This window comes from Papio anubis, chromosome 19 (genome assembly GCF_008728515.1).
Source record: "Papio anubis isolate 15944 chromosome 19, Panubis1.0, whole genome shotgun sequence".
Classification (NCBI taxonomy): Eukaryota; Metazoa; Chordata; class Mammalia; order Primates; family Cercopithecidae; genus Papio; species Papio anubis.
In genome coordinates this window covers 65,935,182-65,955,441 of record NC_044994.1, presented here as the reverse complement: position 1 = coordinate 65,955,441, position 20,260 = coordinate 65,935,182, and the positions used below count along the sequence as shown (strand labels likewise).

General features: G+C 37.0%; 1 long non-coding RNA gene across 1 annotated transcript; it reads left to right on the top strand.

Annotated features, from left to right (window-relative positions):
* Positions 1–1,339: 1,339 nt before the first annotated feature.
* On the top strand, positions 1,340–18,514 carry LOC103879833. Its single transcript, XR_640608.4, has 5 exons — positions 1,340–2,550; positions 8,544–8,623; positions 9,799–9,914; positions 16,741–16,814; positions 16,955–18,514. It is a non-coding gene; the product is annotated as an uncharacterized LOC103879833 (long non-coding RNA).
* Positions 18,515–20,260: the final 1,746 nt, after the last annotated feature.

The window sequence follows — 20,260 nt, the reverse complement described above, 5'->3', positions numbered from 1 at the left end:
ATGGTTTGTGAATTCTATATCAGACACACAAAAAGCATGTGGCTTCCTACTTACCCTCGACCTGCAAGGAGAAACCAGTTTCATGTCAATACTTAGCCAGCCCCTGTAAAGAAGCCTACACGGTAAAGAGCTGAGTCCTCTTGCCAACAGCCAGCAAGAAACATAAAGGTGGGACATCTCTGAAGCAGATTTCTTATCCTCAGTTAAGCCAACAGATGGCTGCAGCCCCAGCAGATATTTCAACTGCAACCTCTTTGAAGTCTGTAAGTCAGAAATACCTAAAATACCAGGTAAGACACTCCTGACTTCATGCCCTACAGAAACTGTAAGATCATTAGTGTTTATTGCTTGAAGCCACTAAATTTTGAGGTTACTTGTTACACAGTGATGAATAACTAATACACCCATGAAGTGAATAAATATCACGAGATTTTGACCTGTGAGTGTCTCATTCTTCCCTCCATCTCAAGTCACTACACAGAGAAACTTGAGTAGTCTTGATATTACTGTGTGAGCTCATCAAATATGCGAGCAACACAATCCCAGAATTCCGCTTTGGAAGTCAATTTCCTAGGTCTACTCTTGGTAACAAATTCTGCATTTATACAGAAAGAGGAACATGGCTAACCCAGAGGAGCAATGAACGAAGCATAAGACTCCTTATAGCATTGTGAAAAGAGTTAAGGGACCAGAGAAGAAATAGTAAAGAATCCAGAAACAAGAAACTGTAGAAATGTGTTATTTCTGCAGAATCTGGAGAGAGCTCTAGTTGTGATCCAAATGACCTGTGGCCTCAGAAAGCAAGGAAGGGAGAAGAGCAAATACCCTGACCTCTTTCTCAAGCTTTTACCTTCTCATATAGTTCTGCTATGTCTCATTGGCCAAACTCAGCTGGAAGCCAGACGGTAAGGGTTCCTTGGTGATGTAGACAGTAAAGCCTGCCTCAGGCCACAGAACAGATGAGAAGAAGAATGAATGTCTCAGTCTGTTCAGGCTGCTGTAACAGAAATTTCATGGGCAGGACCAGGCACAGTGGCTCATCCCTGTAATCCCAGCACTTTGGGAGGCCGAGACGGGCGGATCACAAGGTCAGGAGATTGAGACCATCCTGGCTAACACGGTGAAACCCCGTCTCTACTAAAAATATAAAAAACTAGCCAGGCGAGGTGGCGGCGCCTGTAGTCCCAGCTACTCGGGAGGCTGAGGCAGGAGAATGGCGGGAACCCGGGAGGCGGAGCTTGCAGTGAGCCGAGATGGCACCACTCACCCCAGCCTGGGCGACAACGGAGACTCCGTCTCAAAAAAATAAAAAAATAAAAAAATAAAAATTCCATGGGCAGGGTGGCTTGTAAACAACAGCTGGCTTATCATCATTCTGGAGGCTGGGAAGTCTAAGATCAAGAAGCCAGCCGATTCTCTGTTTGGTGAGGGCCCATTCCTCATAGACGGCACTTTCTGGCTCTGTCCTCATATGATGGAAGGGGCAAAGCAACTGGGGTGTGTTACAACAGCACTCATTCCATTCATGAGGGCTTCATCCTCATGACCTAATCATCTCCCAAAGCCCACACCTTACAATACTTCCACATAAAGGATTAGGGTTCAACATATGAATTTGGGGGAAACACAAACTTTCAGACCACAGCTGTGAACAGTGTATCTAGAGGAAGGAATTGAATTTTTTTTTAAAGAAGCAAATGGTGTAAACTACTCACCAAATCATCAGTCAGTGATTGCTTATAAACCATCCTATAATACAAACCATGTTTTAAAAATTATTTGCTATAATGTAAGTCACATAATATTCCCATTCCTCAATGGAGACTATAAAATGAGGAGGAAAAGGCCATTTAGCATCTCTTACAGAGATTTCAGGTGGTCGTAGCTATAGTTCTAAATTTCAACTGGGGCAAAAAAAAAATAAGATAAATTAATTTCCTTTTTGTTCAATTTATGCTCATTTTCCACTCAGCCAAGAGAACAGATCACAAGTTGAAAAGAACTATTAAAAAATTAGTATCCCCAAATTCTTAGAATTGTATTCTTATTCATTAGTTTTTCACAACAATGATGAGAATTACTTAAGCCATCAAGCTATGCAAAGTTAAAACCCTTGAAACCTTCTCAACTTTTATTGGCACTGAAGGAATTAAACTTTATTTCTTATAAAATATTATCATCTCCTTTGGAATGATGAGATTTTCATCCCCCATAAAAGGCTGGGAAGTTTCTAACTCATGTTTTCTGAAGAAGTAGCTTAGCAACTGGTGTGCCCTAGACATGGGTGGCCCTTATTTCCCCCACCTTCTTGCAAGCCCTACTTCATACATAAACCATTATTAAATCATCCCAAGAGAGAAATGAGACTCTGAAACATGAACAAACCCTGTTGATCTAGATATACTTTTGTATCATGACACACAACATGTTTAATTGCTGAAAGGAACAGAAAGGAAGCAAGGACTAAACAGAATGACTTGAAGATGCTCATCGTCTGGTTAAAGGACTGTTCGGCTGCAATTCCTTCATTTGTTACACTAACACCAGATGGTAAGCTGAAGTGTTCAGAATATCTAAACTCTGTAGATAACTAATGAATAGTCATACTTTTTAGCTGATAACAGAAATGTTTAATAGGAAGGCTGCCCCTGGAAAACCCAAAATGACCAATTTTGCTTTTGATGTCTCTGCTGGCTGTAGAATCCAATCCTTTTCAGTATTGACCCTAAAAATGTTCATACCTTTCTTTGCTTAGCGGCATATCCAGATATCTTTGTTGCCTTTAGATCTTCACAATATTCCTAACCTTAATCATATTAAAAATTCTATGAGTTATGAATTTACATTGGGTAATGTGATCGCTGCAGCCCCTGACTTCAAGGATTTCACAGTAGGAAAGACAGACAAGAAGCAATAAAAATGCAATGGTATAAGAAAGGTGAAAGCTGTGTACAGAGAGTATAGGCATAGAGAAGAGAAGGGAACTGGAGATACTCACAAAATAGGTGATGCCTGAACAGGATCTTGAAAAATACATAACAGTCATAACATCCAGCATTTTTAAGTAACAAGATACTATTAAATTTATTTAATACACATTATCACTTGTTCTTCACAGCAACCCTATGTGGTAGATATTGATATATGTATGTTGTAGATGATAAAACAGCAGTTTAGTGTTGACTTAGCATCCTTCCCAAAGTGAGAAAACTAATATTTAGAATTGAGGAGCTGTGTGGAGGGAGGAATGTGTCCTACAGAAATTAAAAAAAAAAAAAAAAAGGAAGAAAGTGCGATAGGAAATGGAGTCTGAATGGAGAACTTTTTATGTTCCCTAGACCTTGAACTTAATTACAATAGGGAGAAACAAATCTCAAATTAGAAATCAACTGAATTTGCCCTAGGGTCTAACTTGAGACATGTGTTGCAGATGGGAATCTTGTCCAAAATGGAGAAAAGAAATGTAGTTTGTGTTTTTTTTTGTTTTTTGTTTTTGTCAGTCCTTGAACTATACAGAACACTCCACCTATCAACCACAGAATATACATTCTTCTCATCTGCACATGGAACATACTCTAAGATCAGCCATATGTTCAGACATAAAGCATGTCTCAATAAATTTTTAAAAATGGAATACATACCAACCATACTCCCAGAACAAAATAGAATAAAAATAAAAATGAATGCCAGAAAGATAGCCCCAAACCACAATTACATGTAAATTAAACAAATTTCTTCTGAATTACTTTTGGGTAAACAACAAAATTAAGGAAAAAAAAAAAAAAGAATTCATTGAGGTAAATGAAAACAAACACACAATTCACCAAAAACTCTGGGTTGCAGCAAAAGCAGTGTTTAGAGAAAAGTTTATACTGCTAAACACTTACTTCAAAAAGTTAGAAAGATCTCAAATTAAAGATCTAGCAGGCATGGTGACTCACTCCTGTAATCCCAGCACTTTGGGAGGCCGAGGTGGGCAATCACTTGAAGTCAGGAGTTTGAGACCAGCCTGGCCAGCCTGGCCAACATGGTGAAACCCCGTCTCTACTGAAAATACAAAAATTAGTCAGGTGTGGTGGTGCACACCTGTAATCCCAGTTACTTGGGAGGCTGAGGTAGGAGAATCACTTGAACCCAGGAAGCAGAGGTTGCAGTGAGCTGAGATTGCATCACTGCACTCCAGCCTGGGCAATAGAGCAAGACTCTGTCTCTAATAATAATAATAATAACAATAACAACATTACACATAAAGGAAATTGAAAAATAAGAAAAATGGTCTTCAAAGATAGCAGAATAAAAGAAAAAACTAGAAAAAAAAAAGAGAAAGAACAAAAATCAGAGCAGAACTGAGTAAAATAGAGGTAAAAAATCCATACAAAGAATTAATGGAGCCAAAAGTTGATTTTTTTGAAGGAATAAACAAGATTGATAGACAGTTAGATAGATTAGCAAATGAAAAAGAGAGAAGATCCAAATAAGCACAATAAAAAATGACAACAATGACAAAGATCACAACCAATCCCACAAAAATTAAAAAAAATCATCAGAGACTATTATGAAAACCTTTATGCATATAAACTAGAAAATCTAGAGAAAAATGGATAAATTCCTGGAAACACACAAACTCCCAAGATTGAATCATGAAGAAATTGAAACCCTGATCAAGTAAATGTTGAGTTCTGAAATTAAATAAGTAATAAAAAACCTGTTTATAGCCCTGGATCAGATGGATTAACAGCCAAATTCTATCAGACATACAAAGAAGAGTTAGTACCAAGTCTACTGAAATGATTCCAAAATAATGGAAGCAGAGAGACTCCTCCCTAACTTATTCTACAATGCCAGGATCATCCTGTTACCAAAACCTGATAAAGACACACTGTAAAAAGAAAACTGCAGGTGAATGTCTCTGATGAATGTAGACACAAAATTCCTCAACAAAACATGACCAAACTGAATCCAACAGCACATCAAAGGTTAATTCATGACTATCAATTAGGCTTTATTCCTAGGATGCAAGGTTGGTTCAATATATGCAAATCAATATATGTGATTCACCACACAAAGAGAATTAAAAACAAAATCCATGCTAGCTAAGCTATTTAATAAATGTTGATTAACTGCTGAAATGTGATAAGCTACTAGCATCAATAGCTGTATTCTCTTTCAGAAGAGAAAATATTCTTTTGTAACCTTGTCACTATTCTAACGGAAATTCAATTATCCCTGTCTCATATTTGCTATAGTAACTATAATTCATAGTTACTATAGTTTAAAGGCACAACAAGATTATTATAAATAATTAAGTATAAATGATGTGGAAGTATTTTCTTCTACCACTCTGAATAAGCTGTACATTTTTTAATGAGTTGCAGAATTTATTGTATGTAAAATCTGTATTGCACAACCAAAATATGAAAAGGTAAATAATGCAAGAATGTAGAAAAATTTTAAAAATCCCTACACTAAATATCTAAACACCCTTATACAATATAAATATTTACACATTTGTCTTTTACACTTTTTGTGCATGTGTGTATGTGAGGGGGCACATTGTTTCTAAAGAGAATCACAGCTATTTTGTTTCTCTTTGAAAGCTGTAGTCAGTATCCAAACAAAAAGCTAACAAACTAAAAAATATTTCATATTTTAGGTAAACTTTGATCTTCAATTCATGGAGTACGGTTTCTCTTTATTCTATGGCCTTTGGTCAAATACAATATATAGATTATGTGAATGGGTAAAATCAATAATCATATACTGAGGTTACAAAGAGCAATATTTTGATACTGAATATAGAGTCCTTTGCTGGCAGAAAACGTAAGAATTTTACAAGATTATAATAAATGATAATGTTTTCAACCTCAGTAACTGGTTATCTCTTCCAGGATCCCAACTAAAATTAACCCAGGAGTCCAATAGAGACAAAAAGTCAAAACTGTTGCTGGATGGATATATATATATATATATATATATATAAAGATTTGAGAGTTCAAATCTTTCATATATGCATATATATATATCTCCATCCAGCAACAATATATATAATATATATATTAGTGAATAGTTGAGATGTCAGTTCATGGATATAAAAATATATATGTTATATATATTTTTTATAGATATAATAAACATTTTAAGTAAGTGATGGAACTAACACACATTTTGTAGCACTGAAAAAGGTTAATAAAAAAATTTCTGTGTACTGTTAAGCGGCTCCTTGAACTGAATAATATTGGTATGCTATACATTTTAGATCAACTACTGAAATTGCTTTACTCCACTCTTAAACCTTACATTAATTAAAATAGAAAAAGATATTAAAAGATTTGAGAGTCCATCTCCATGTTTAAGATGTTGTGACCTTGACAGAAACTCTGAAACTAATACAATAAATGTAATAAAGTAAATGATCAAAAAGTGTGGCAAAAGCAATAAAGGTTAAAATATTAACTCCAGAGTCAATACTCTAAAAAATGAAAAACAATGGAAAGCCATGGAGACTGTGGACATGTTTGGAAAGTTGCTGACAGAAGCATGGTTACTAATATAATGACTTCAATGAAGTACCGTTTTTGCTATTAAGAGCTATTACTTCATAATTTAATGGACAGTGATGTGATTAGTAAATGAAGTCACATCAGTGTTAATAATACTTTCAAATTTACCTACTTTTAAAAATTGCATTTTTTTTCCTCTGTGTACCCATCTGAACCTATCTAAACGATATTGAAAGTCATATCTTTTCTACAACACTCTTTCAGGTCAGTGACATCTCAGTTAACTATCCACTAGGGAATTGGAGATTTGGTTAATGGATTTTTTTAACCAGATGCAACATACCTGCCCGTATCACGTAATCACAGTCTTTCTAGCAGATCTCTCATTATTTAATCATGAGGTGTTTAGCAGCTTAATCGTAAGAAATTTCCAATCTAAAGCTAATTAGTAAGTACATGTTAGAAGTTGAAGAGGCTTATAAAGTAAAAAGACATTTCTTCATGACGTCAGCACCATGAGCCAGATCTGCTGGACTCCTGTCCTTCCTCCTCCTTATGTCTTGCTCTGGCTTTCCCTCTTTCATCTCCAGGAGATGGGCTGGTGCTTCTCAATACTCAGCCTAAATGGGATCTTTCGTTCCAGTTCCTAAATTCTCCATGAAGATTCTTTCTGATGGATCTAAACCAAGGAATACAGAGTTTTTCTCAATATCCATGGAAAGTAAATCAGGGTAGCATATTAAGACTGATAACTTGGCCGGGCGCGGTGGCTCAAGCCTGTAATCCCAGCACTTTGGGAGGCTGAGACGGGCGGATCACGAGGTCAGGAGATCGAGACCATCCTGGCTAACATGGTGAAACCCCGTCTCTACTAAAAAAAAAAAATACAAAAAACTAGCCGGGCGCGGTGGTGGGCGCCTGTAGTCCCAGCTACTCGGGAGGCTGAGGCAGGAGAATGGCGGGAACCCGGGAGGCGGAGCTTGCAGTGAGCAGAGATCCGGCCACTGCACTCCAGCCTGGGCGGCAGAGCGAGACTCCGTCTCAAAAAAAAAAAAAAAAAAAAAAAAAAGACTGATAACTTCAGTTCTAGCTACATCCATTAATATCATCATCAACAACAGATGATTTAAAATGTCTAGGGGATGAAGAAAGAAACTAGAAAAAAAAACTCTTGACATGGAATCCTGTGACCATTTAATATGTAGGCGAATAAAGTAAGACCATTTACTATATAAAGTATAATGGTGCCTATTTTTTTCATTGGATATGAAGTTAAAATGTGCCACTGAGCCAATAAAATGATACTCATGTTAATATAAGTAATTGCAGAATGATCCATCTAACAAGTAAAAAAGAAAAACTAGTTTTACTAAAATTTTAGTTGAAAATTATCCCATTTAATAAGAATATTTGAAACATTCTGATTCTATAGATATTTGTTTCTGAAAATATTGATCTGATTCAATAACATAAATTTAGTTTTTGAACAGTCTCTTAGTTAAGATTTTCAGGTTACATCAATATTCATTACTTTATTAACAATTATAACAAGTAATTGCTTGTCTAGCAACCAGGACACAAGACCTTGGGAAGAGATTTATCAAGAAGTAGATATAAGGGAATTTAAAAAATCTATTTTAAGGATGTAAAGGTGTTTGTCTAGGATCACAAATCCTCCACCAACTGCCCAACACGGCTAGAGGTTCCTGGGGGTGTCCATGGCTGAGCAGACCTGCTGAGTCAGCGCTTGCTTAACTCCTAACACTGGAGCCAGGCATAATCTGCTATCTCAGATACCTTGGCTAGAGCACTTGTGAAATTCAGGTACTCATTTGCCTCTCTGGCTTAAGACTTAAAAAAGAAGCAGGTGCAGTTGTCTCGCCTATTTTATTCGAGTTATATCATCATCAGAGTTCTCCGTTATCTGTTTATCACTTGGACAATGAAAGAAGACAGAAAATGAATGCAAGTGAGAGAAAATCCCCCTTTTCCCTGCCGAACAAATGAGTTCAAGCCCCTCACTTCATCTCTCCTTTCCCGCAGATCCCACACTGAACTCAAGGGAACTTTCAAGAACATGCACAGGGGCTAAAGCAGGAGAGACTAGTGGAAGGTAAACCCAGGTATGATGCAGTGTATGGAATGTGGGATGGGAGGGGGCAGAAAAAGAGTGTGTGAGCTAGAAAGAGACACAGAGAAGCAGAAAGGGATGGTGAGAGAGGGAGAGAGAGAGAGAGAACAGAGAGACAGAGAAAGGCAGAGAAACAGGAAGACAGAGAGAGAAACAGAGACAGAGGCAGAGAAGGACAGTGCGTGTGCTGAAATACAAACATATTCTCAAGCTCTTTAGACAAAAGACTATTCCAACCTATTACCATTCCTAAATAGAAAGGCACAATCGGTGAGGGAAAAGGCATGAGGGAAAGAGATTTACTGACAAAATATGTTTGGCTTTTTGTTTACCACCACTGTTTCATTGCATTGATTATATTTTAATTAGAAAGGCATATACACGTTTTGACAAAGTCAAACAATGAGTTTACAAATAAAAACAGTAAATCCCCTTGCTTCTTTGACCTCCAATTCCACCCCTCAAAGCAAATACTCTTAACTATTTGATGAGTCTCTTTCTAGTATTTGTTTATATGCTAGTAAAACTTGGGCGGCTAAATTCTGATGAGTATCACAGGGCAGACAGAAGGGGAGGAGAACTGCGAAGAGAAACACGTGTTTCCAGCCCTGTGCCAGATATATTACATGCATAGGAAACTCCATGAGGTCAGAGACCTCGTTAGTCTTGTTCTGATAAACCTCAAGCCTCAGAGCACCATCCAGGACAGAGTCAATACTTTAAAAATATTTGCAAAAAGAAGGAAGAGGGCTGGGTGCGGTAGCTCACGCCTGTAATCCCAGCACTTTGGGAGGCCGAGACGGGCGGATCATGAGGTCAGGAGATCGAGACCATCCTGGCTAACACGGTGAAACCCCGTCTCTACTAAGAACACACACACACACACACACACACACACACACAAAAATTAGCCGGGCACGGTGGCGGCGCCTGTAGTCCCAGCTACTTGGGAGGCTGAGGCAGGAGAATGGCCTGAACCCGGGAGGCAGAGGTTGCAGTGAGCCGAGATCTGGCCACTGCACTCCAGCCTGGGTGACAAAGCGAGACTCCGTCTCAAAAAAAAAAAAAAAAAGAAGGAAGAGAAGGAGAGATGGTAAGGAGGAAAGAAAGGTAAAAGGAATGAGACGAGAAAAGAGGAAAAATCTAAAATGTTAAATTCTACCACAGCCCAATTGAACGAGTTTTATAATGCTGATTTTTGAAGATTACAACAGTGAGGCTTGGAGAAGTGAAGTAATTAGCCCAGAAGTCCATGCTGTTGCTACTAAAACAAGCTGCCCGTGGTAGGTACAAAGTGCTCTTAAGGAAGACCTGTTCTGGTGAGCTGCCATGAGGGAAGTGAAAGGCACACTCCAGGAAGACAACTTATACTTCTTTTATTCAATTTATTACTAAGCAACTATTTCATGCTATTGTGAGTAAAATTATTTTCTTAATTTTCAGATCATTTGTTGATATCATAAATGCAATTCATTTTTGAATACTGATCTTATATCCTGAGACTTTGCAAAAGATTCTGTTAATGTGAGAAGTTTTGTATGTGTGCATTCCTTAGAAATTTCTACATACAAGGCCATACCATCTGCAAATATAGACAGTTTTACGTCTTTCTTTACAGTCACTATTCTGTTTCTTTTTCTTGCACAGACTAAAAACTCCAATAAAAATTTTGAATAGAAATGTGGGTATCTTTCTCTGTTCCCAACCACAGGGTGAGACCATTCAGCCTTTCACCAATATGAATAACGTTAGCTATAATTCTGGGGCAGATGGTTTTTATAACTTGAGAATGTTTCTCTCTATTTTTATTGTCATTGAGAGTTTCTATCATGAATAGAGATTGAATATTGTCACATGATGTTTCTGGACCTTGGTGCTATGTGATGAGACTGCATCTTACTTAAACTTCGGCAGTAGCTGACTTCCTCTGAGACCACCACAGTAGGGGAAGAGGAGACGTCATCTCATGGTTTCCAGGTTTCTCACTGTCTCTGTTGACTCCCAAGTTGGGTGGGGTGGGGGAGGCTCCTTGTTACTGCTGGGTGGGGATGGGATTTTCCGTTTCCCTCTAGGCCTCACCTGACACTTCCTCTGCTGGGAAGGGTGGCAGTGCCATGTGGGTGCTCCCCTATGGCCTCCAGTGCCACAATGGAAGGAGAGCCCTGGCCCCTAGCCACACTCTCTGTACCACCCCGGTGGGGTTGGGGTGCTTTGTTACAGTCTCAGAAAGTCTTGACTTCTGGGGCTGTGATGTTTGACTGGATTCGAGCAGTTACTGTGTAACGTTTTCTGTTGTGTTAGGACGTCTCTTTCCAGATTCTTTTATTGACAGAAGAGAATTTTTCTGGCTTTGAAGAGGCTTTTTAAAATCAATTAACTTATTTTCACCACGCTCACTGACATCTCAAGGTTGCCAGCTGCTTCAGCTCCAATTTGGCATAAAAAAGGCAAAAGAAAAGTCAAGGAACTCACCTTGTGCTGTTTCTCAAGATCTCCTGCCAGCCTGCCTTCTCTTCCTCACCTTTTGCAATTTTCTCATGTTTGTTTTACAGATGATGTTCAGGGATTTTAGTTATACTTAGTGGGAAGAGTAAAGAAAAGTACAAATTTTAAAAAGTACATCTACTTCCTGTTCAAGCTTTTCTAATTATGAAATAATTGTTTTATCCTAGTAAGATTTCTGGTCTTAAAGGTATATTTTGTGATACTAATTTAAAGTGCCAGGTCGGTTACGGTGTACTTGGTGTATCTTTTCCATCCTTTATGTTCAACCTATTTTTGCCTTTGAATCTAATGTGAGTTGCTTGTAAATGTATCCATCACGCAGTTGGACCTGGCTTTTTATCTGGTTCGACAATCTCTGTCCCTTGAATAAAAGATGTAGTCTATTCACATTTACTGTAAGTATTAATGTTGCTGGGTTTATATCTGCAATTTTGCTATTTGTTTCTTTATGTCTGATATCTTTTTTCATTCCTCTGCTCTCATTTGCTGCCGTTTTTGTGCAACATAAATACTTTTTAGTAGGCCATTTTAAATGCACTGTTGCGGTCTTTTAAGCTACTTTTTGTTTCATTTTCTTAATGGTTGTTCAAGGGGTTATCATATATATCTTAGATTATTATAATCTATTTCAGATAATTACTTTATTTTGGTAAAATGTAGCAGGTTTGCTCCCATATGGTTTTATTTTCTACCCTTTCCTGTGTCCAATTATTATCATTTATATCATATAATTGTTATAAACCAGCAAATACTCTTAATGTTATTGCTTTTAAATTTATTTTTCATTTTATTTATTTATGTATTTTATTTTGTTTTCTTTTTATTTTATTTTTTGAGATGGAGTTTCGCCCTTGTTGCCCAGGCTAGAATGCAGTGGCACGATCTCGACTCACCACAACCTCTGCCTCCCGGGTTCAAGTGATTCTCCTGCCTCAGCCCATTGAGGAGCTGCGATTACAGGCATGCACCACCATGCCCAGCTAATTTTATATTTTTTAGTAGAGACGGAGTTTCTCCATGTTGGTCAGGTTGGTCTCAAACTCCCGACCTCAGGTGATCTGCCCGCCTCAATCTCCCAAAGTGCTAGGATTACAGGTGTGAAAAAAAAAATGTTTTAATTAAAAAAAATAAAGGAGAAATTACACATTCACAAACCCACATGCACATCTATACATGTATTTTCAGTTCTCCCCATACATGATAGTTGTGTTCTATAATGTCACTGCAAACAATCAGTTAGTGAATACTGAACTGTCGCTTCTAGGGAAAATTATGATTATGTTTCTTTGACACTCTGGTCCCGACAAACTTTAGTCAACCAATCAATATTTAATCTTGTTTATGTGTGTTTCTGTTTAAACACACCTTATTTAATATACTGTATATTGTCGGTTCATTAACATTGAACTTATAGCCAATGACACTATAACTCATACATGAATGAAGCTGATGTAATATACGTATTTTCTCTGTAAGGCATACTACAGCCTTCTTATACTTAGGAATGCTAGACAGTACTTCATCACTATGCTTGAGGGCCATTGTCAGCAACAAAATCACCAAAAAAAGGACAAAAATATGGTACTCAATAGACCATAAAAAGGATACTTGTTTATGGTAGTACAGTGAAATAAAGCAGAGCATTGCCTTGGCCTGAGCTCCAGCAAAGACTGTGTACATTGAGTGACTTTGACTTTTTACTGCTCTGTGTATGCCTCTGAATGACTGCAAAAGCCCTGAGTATGGATTCTGGAGTTGTAAATAAATTTCAGTGAGTATGTGAATACACAAATACAGAATCCATAAAACCTTAGGGTTCATACACACACATAATATTTTCTATTTAAACACACACTTTTCAATGGTGATCTTCATTACTCTCTGTGTATCTGAGATACTATCTAGCGTTATTAATATTTCCTTTCATCCTGTATCTTCCTTCATCAAATACCTTTACGCACTTTTACTTGTGTCATTATGAAACTCCTATTATATGCATGTTGACACACAAAATGGTGTCCTATAGGTCTCTGAGGTTTATTTGTCTTTAATCTTTTTTCCTCTGTTCTTCAGATTGGACTGTTTCCAATGATCTATCTTCAAGGGAAAGTATTTTGTTCTATCATCCCAAGTTTGCTGTTGAGGCTCCCTTGTGATTTTTTAACTTCAATTGTATTTTTCAACTCTAGAGCTTCTATTTATTTCTTTTTTATAGTTTCTACTTTTCTGTTGAGAGTTCACATTTATTGATTTCATATTTACTTTTTATATTTTATTTAACATTTAATTATAGTTTCTTTTAATTTGTACATAGTTGTACTAATAAATGTTTGCCTGAGTTTCAGCACATCTCAGATATTTTTCTTGAAAGCTAAACATTTTACTTAATACACAATACTCAATATTTATCTTTGTTTTCCTGAGATGTGTGGGTTTTTTTCCCCCTCTTCTTTTTTTTCCTCTGTGGAATCCATCTCCCTTGCTCCGTTGAGTATGTGGCTACTGAGGACTCAATGTTTTTCAATCTTTATTTTTTTTACCTTAGCTTCCTAGTGATTGCTTCTATATATCATAATTTATAGCTCAACCAATGATTTTGGCACACACTGTGCTCAAACACTTCTAACTGTAAGGATTACACCCTTTACTTACCAATCTGTGTGGAGGGCATAGAATGGATTCAAGGTTCAATCATTTTTCAAGTCTCCCTTGGCTTTTATTTTTCACCTGGCCCTCGCCTGTCAAGCACATTAGCTTGTAATGTACAAAGAGCCTAATTGGCCCTTCCGTGGCTCTCTCATGTCCAGAATCTTCCACATTCTATTTTTGGGTAGTGTATCATTTACCCCAACAGATACTACAATCTCGGGCTAGCAAAGTGGTGGGTTTTCCCTGCTTGTTTTCAACAGTTAACAATACCACAAAGTTTATTGCCTTGCTCCAAATCGAGTCAGCTCCCTTTGCCTGAAAAGCTGCTGCTTTTCTGGCTGAACTTATGCTGGTAAAACTTTTTCCACTTACTGATTTGTGGAGAAGGGGGAAACAATTTCAGGCAGAAAGGCAATAGAGTACTGCTCTTCTTACTCAAATCTCTACCATGTATAATTTTGCGAGAAGAAAGATGATCAATTTGTTGTCTGTCTTTAGTCAATTTACAGAGCTCTGAAATTGTTGCATTTGACAATTGTATATGTTTTTGTTCTTCTTTGCGTAAAGAAAATTAACCTACCACTTTATCCCTTGGTAGCCAGAAGTCTCCCTCAATCATTACACAACATAAATTTTACATACATGGAAAACAAGGTTAGAGAAATAAGTAATTTAACGGACCTTGGTTGGAATTTTACCTCTCCTAATTCCCTGTGCTATGTTCACTTCACCAAAGCTTGCTGCCATCTCAAAATGATGTATTATCCTGTTTTCCCTCTCAACTTACTAGAAAGGCTGATTTATTTTATGTTTTCCAGTGGCCACAAATTTACATTTCTAAAAAGTAAGAAATATACCATAGCATACCATACTAGTGCCTTAAAATAAAAAATACTTTTTTTAGAGTAACTGGGTGATTTTTCTTTAAAAATAAACATATAAAAACAGCACATGAAGCATTTTATCGTCTAATTCAATATTTTGCTTTTGATTGGCTGCTTTTCCAAAAGAATATTGATTTCTCAATGTCATTTTTTCTAGTTTCTCAGCTGCAGACTTCAAATATTGCATTAGGTGCTGACTATATAGTAATAATCTGCTTGATAGCATCTGTGGTTCACACTGGAATTGTATCCAGAATGAGACATTATTTCTTTACCTGATTTAAGCAAAAATAAGCCTAGCTAGGTTTCATGCATTGTGTATCAGTATAAATAAATAATATGCCTTCTCAATAAACCTCTTCTTACTTATCAGGTAGCCAGATAAACAGAAAAAGGTGCCATGACTCCAGCTGATATGTCAATCTCCTTATTTACACATGGAGAGGAAATAAAGTGTACTCCTTTCAACAGTCAATGTCAAATTTGATCATTTCTGACTCCAGCTAAGCACTGAGTAGCAGATAATTTCTCTAACTGAATGTTTATATTAGAAGAGGTTACCTGAACAGATAAATGTTATAAATAGTAAAAATGTATATATTGTCTTTGGATGGGGAAAATACAGGACTCATTTTTATTTCAAACTAAGAACATTTCGATTCTTTCAGGATGTTTGGGTATTACAACAATCATTGTGTTCTATATTCATGGTGAGTTACAAATGATGAGCTCTTTGCATCTCCTTTTGTGAGAAAATGAGGTCTATTTCCCCATCCCTTGACTGTGGGCTGGTTCTGTGACAAGCAGAAGGTAGCATGAGTGATACTGTGTGACTGACAAGCATTGGCCACAAAAGGTCTTCCGTTTTAAAATTTCCCCCTCCGTTAATGCTGTCTGTCATTGTGTGAACAAGTCCAGGCTGGGTTCCATGAAGATGATACACCAAGTAGAAAAACAGGCCTCTTGGGGGAGACATTCCATCAGTCTCAGCCATTTCAGATGTCAACGTTAGGACCCAACTATCAGTGACACCCTCCAGAAGCAGCTATACCTCCTTTAGACCCTAACTGACCACAGTGAGCCTGGACCACTCTGCAGGGAGCAAGAAATAGATCCTCTTGAGCCCAGACCAAGTTGTCAACTAAGAACTGTGGGCAACAAAATAGTGGTGGTTTTGGGTCAGGTTTTGGAATCATTTATCCCATTAGAAATGGATAACTAATATGATTTGTTTCATAGAATAAATTCAAACATGCTTTTCAAATGCTTTGAGCATTCAAACAAATACACACACACACACACACACACACACACTCCTACAACCACCACCACAAGGAACAACAACTTAAAAATTAACCATGATTCATGCTTATAATGTGTAGTCAACATCTCTTAGTTCAGATTCAAAACTTAGAAATTTAGGTGTCAGAAATAATAGAGTAACAAGTAACAACCTTCTAAAAAATGACTGGGATGCACTTAAATTCTCTTTAAAATGAGTCAAATACCTCCTAAGCAGATATGTTAAAGGGGATAACATTGTATAATAAAAAGGCCTCAGGCCTTGAAGTAAAATAAACCCAGCTGAGACACCAGCGTTGCCACTCACTGGCTTTGGGAGCTTGCTTCTACTAGGTCTGCTACTTAATATCCCTATCTCCTTATTTGTCAAAATGAAGATAAATGTACCTACTTCAGAGGGTTAGTGTAAGACATAAAGATGTGATATACAGAATATACCTAACATTGTATCACATGCTAATATATATCACTTTCCTTCCCTGACCCTGATATTTACCCTTAGGGCTGAGAAAATATTGGAAGCTCTCTCTACATAACCCATTACAAGTATACACTTCAAAGAGCTAAGGAAAGAAAGCGAATATTTATACAAAATGTGTAAATGAATATAAAATATAATATAAAGATACATACATGTAAATAAATTAAAAACATAAAGTATGTAATCCCATAAAATTTACAAATGAATATTGATAGCTCACAACTTTTTAGCAATACTTGTAAATAATGAATATATTAGACTAATAAAAGTGTTTACTCTTAAAAACAGCTCAGGAACAGCAGATGGCATGGCTGTAATTTGGATCCTAATCCAAGGCCTACTCAAATCACAGCAGGAACCAGGTAAACTGATCAATATTTTCCCTAAAACACACAAGGGGAATGGAGAATAGGAAAATCCCACAGCACACTAACAAATTCCATAGCAGCTGACATATCTGTCTGCGCTTCTAATTTGTGTTCTTATCTTTGCTACATTCTAGGTATCTCTTGGGCATTTGTCTAAGGAAAAAGCAGTACCCCCTGTGTTGAAGGTGAGTTCTTCAGTGTAATGAGACTGCTTTGAAAACCAGACACCCAGGAAGAATGTGGAATACGTGTCAACAATGCCAAGATGCCTCCTAGACACCATGCTCTGTATTTCTAGGCAGTTGTGTCAATCAATTGTTCTTGAACATTTTTCACTAATATGAAAATCCAGACACTTATATTTTTTATAGAGTTAAGGAAACAGGATTTTTTATATAAATCTATATTTACACAAGGGGACTCAAATTACATAGAAATGTTCAGCATACAGTTTTACAGAGGATCAAAATGGTAGAGGTCTTCCAGTGTTATATTTTTATAATATTTTAATAAACATCATTTATTAATCTGCAAAAAAAGTGCAGTCAAAAATCCATTGAATAAACTTTATATAAAAACTGCATTATAGAAATGAGATTTTTACAAATATTTAACAGCCCTTCTTACTTCAACACTAAACTCTGAAGATTATTCTTAGCTTTTAAAACGTTTTCACATATACTCTAGACATATAGCCAGACGTTTATGCTAATTTATGCATATTGTAGAAATGCAAAAAATACTAATTAGCATGAAAACTGCCATGGATAGAAACGGGAAATATATTTTATAATGGGAATTTAGATGTATCACAAGTTGATAAATGTGTTACCTATTTAAACATCCAATTTGAGCACAGAAAGGCTTGCATATATATTGCACAATTTACATCATTAAAACAATTTATCTCCCCAAAATATTGGTCTGTACTTTATAAATTATCATCTACAAAGAAAGTATATATTCTTGCCTGCTGAATTATCAATATATTCACAGTAAATTCTTTATAAATAGTCAGATAGTCAGTTATTTCATCTTAATCACTGATACTCCTTTTTACTATTCTTGCTGCCTTTAAAACCACAAAGAAGATTAAGTACAACTTCCTGCATTCCTCTCATGGGAATATTATGTTTTAGAGTCTGTTCACTGGTTAGGAATCTAGATAATAGCATTTGAAGCACAGTCAAAAAAAGTTTATAGTTGTTTATTTGTAGCTCTAATAAAACATCTGCCTGCTCTTTTAAAATTAGTAATTTCCTACTTAATGTACAGTTCATACAATATTTTAGACACATTGAAACTTAAAAATAAATACCAATGCAGCACCACTGTTTTAAGATGCTTGGTAAGTATGTTGGAGATTTTTAATTTAAATGCATGTCAGTTTCTGCCTCCAGGCCACGTAAAGAAAAGATACTGAATTTCTGATAGTTGAAGAGTGGAAGAAAGAAAATATCCAACTTTTCTTTGCCCACGTTGGATGTGGTTTCTATTATTGTTTCTCTAACTCTCTCAGATATTCCCACTAAATCTTAATTTTCTTTCTTTGCCAATGAAACCCCGCCTTTGTAAATTTCAAAATAACTGGGAGAAAAATTTGGAATGTTCTCAATATAAAGAAATAATAAATGTTTGAGGGGGATGGATATTCCAACTACCCTATTTGATCCCTACACAATTTTTTTTTTTTTTTTTTTTTTTGAGATGGAGTCTAACTCTGTTGCCCAGGCTGGAGTGCAGTGGTGCCATCTTGGATCTTGGCTCACTGCAACCTCTGCCTCCCAGTTTCTCCTGCCTCAGCCTCCGAGGAGCTGGGACTACAGGCATGTGCAACCAGATCATTACACATTTTAGGAATGTAACAAAATACTACATGTACCCCAAAAGTACAACATTACATATAGAGTAAAAATTATTTAAACAGCAAAATCGATGTGACTGATTCAATTTCTTTATCTCCTAGGCATGATGGTCTCCAAAGTGTGCAGGTGATTTATACGGTTCAGAGAAAAACTCTTAGGGTGACCCACTGGGATACAGGGAGGAAATATTAAGCCTCTACTCATTTCATCTGAAGCGTAAGGTACCAGGAAGCTTCACTACTACATGAAGCACAGTTTGACTGGGCCACATCCACTTGGTTCATGTGTGAACTGGGTTCAGACCACTCCTGGTGCAGAATGTTCCAAGGGAAGCATGTGAGTGCCGACGGCAAGGGGCTGTTCACTGGCTCTGTTGCTGCACTTGTCTGTTTCCTTAAAGTTTACAGTTTAGGTGCATCCATGTAAGAGGATTTAAAAGATTGTGCAATTTAATTTCAGCCAAATCGATCCCTACAAACAATTACTAGTTATAGAAAATTCCTGAAAAGGAATTATAAAAGGTAAGACTAAAAGATTCCTGGAAAGAAACCATAAAAGGTAAGGCTAAAAGCGGACGCCCACGCAGGGCTGATAGATCCTCCACCAGGAGGGACGAGGGCAGCTCACAGACCAGAATCTGCTCCCACCAGTATGGTATCCATTCCAAAATTTGAGCACTGTTTGGATTGGTTATTAGAGATGTTATGACACAAAAGGGACAGAACTTGATCCACTACAGTTAATGAGAAACTTCATCAGCTCCACATTAAACTAAGTGGCAATCTGGTCTTCATCAGATCTGCTACAGAATCAACCAAACACTGTCACTAATAGAAACGTGGATTTATGCCCAAGATTATAAACAATAATAGGGCCCTAAGTATATATTATGCTGTGAGTTACTATTATGATTGTAGGAATCATCACATTTATCACACAGAGCCTGTGCTGTGATTATTAAAAATAAGCACATAGAGCATGAAGACAGATATCTATGATTTTTTTGGCAATGCTTACAAAATTTTGTTAAATCTTTATGTTAAATGTCTACAAGTGTCATTTATGGTTCACTAACATTATCGTCCTATATGCGTATCACTTGTAAATATTCTTAAATTTATAATCAAAAGGAACATATGATTTTTATTTTTTATTTTTTTGAGACGGAGTCTTGCTCTGTCGCCAGGCTGGAGTGCAGTGACGCCATCTCAGCTCACTGCAATCTCTGCCTCCTGGGTTCCAGCAATTCCCCTGCCTCAGCCTCCCAAGTAGCTGGGACTATAGGCACGTGCCACCACGCCCAGCTAATTTTTTATATTTTAGTAAAGACGGGGTTTGACCATGTTGTCCGAGATGGTCTCGACCTCCTGACCTTGTGATCCACCTGCCTTGGCCTCCCGAAGTGCTGGGATTACAGGCCTGAGACCCCATGCTCGGCCAGAACATACGATTCTTTTAAAATGTTTGGAACACTGTTCTATACCATTGATGATGAAATAACTTTGATGTAAACAAGGTGACCTTGTTAAGAGTAAAGATTCCTGGCCTACCCTGGGAGAATTCTGGTACAAATCA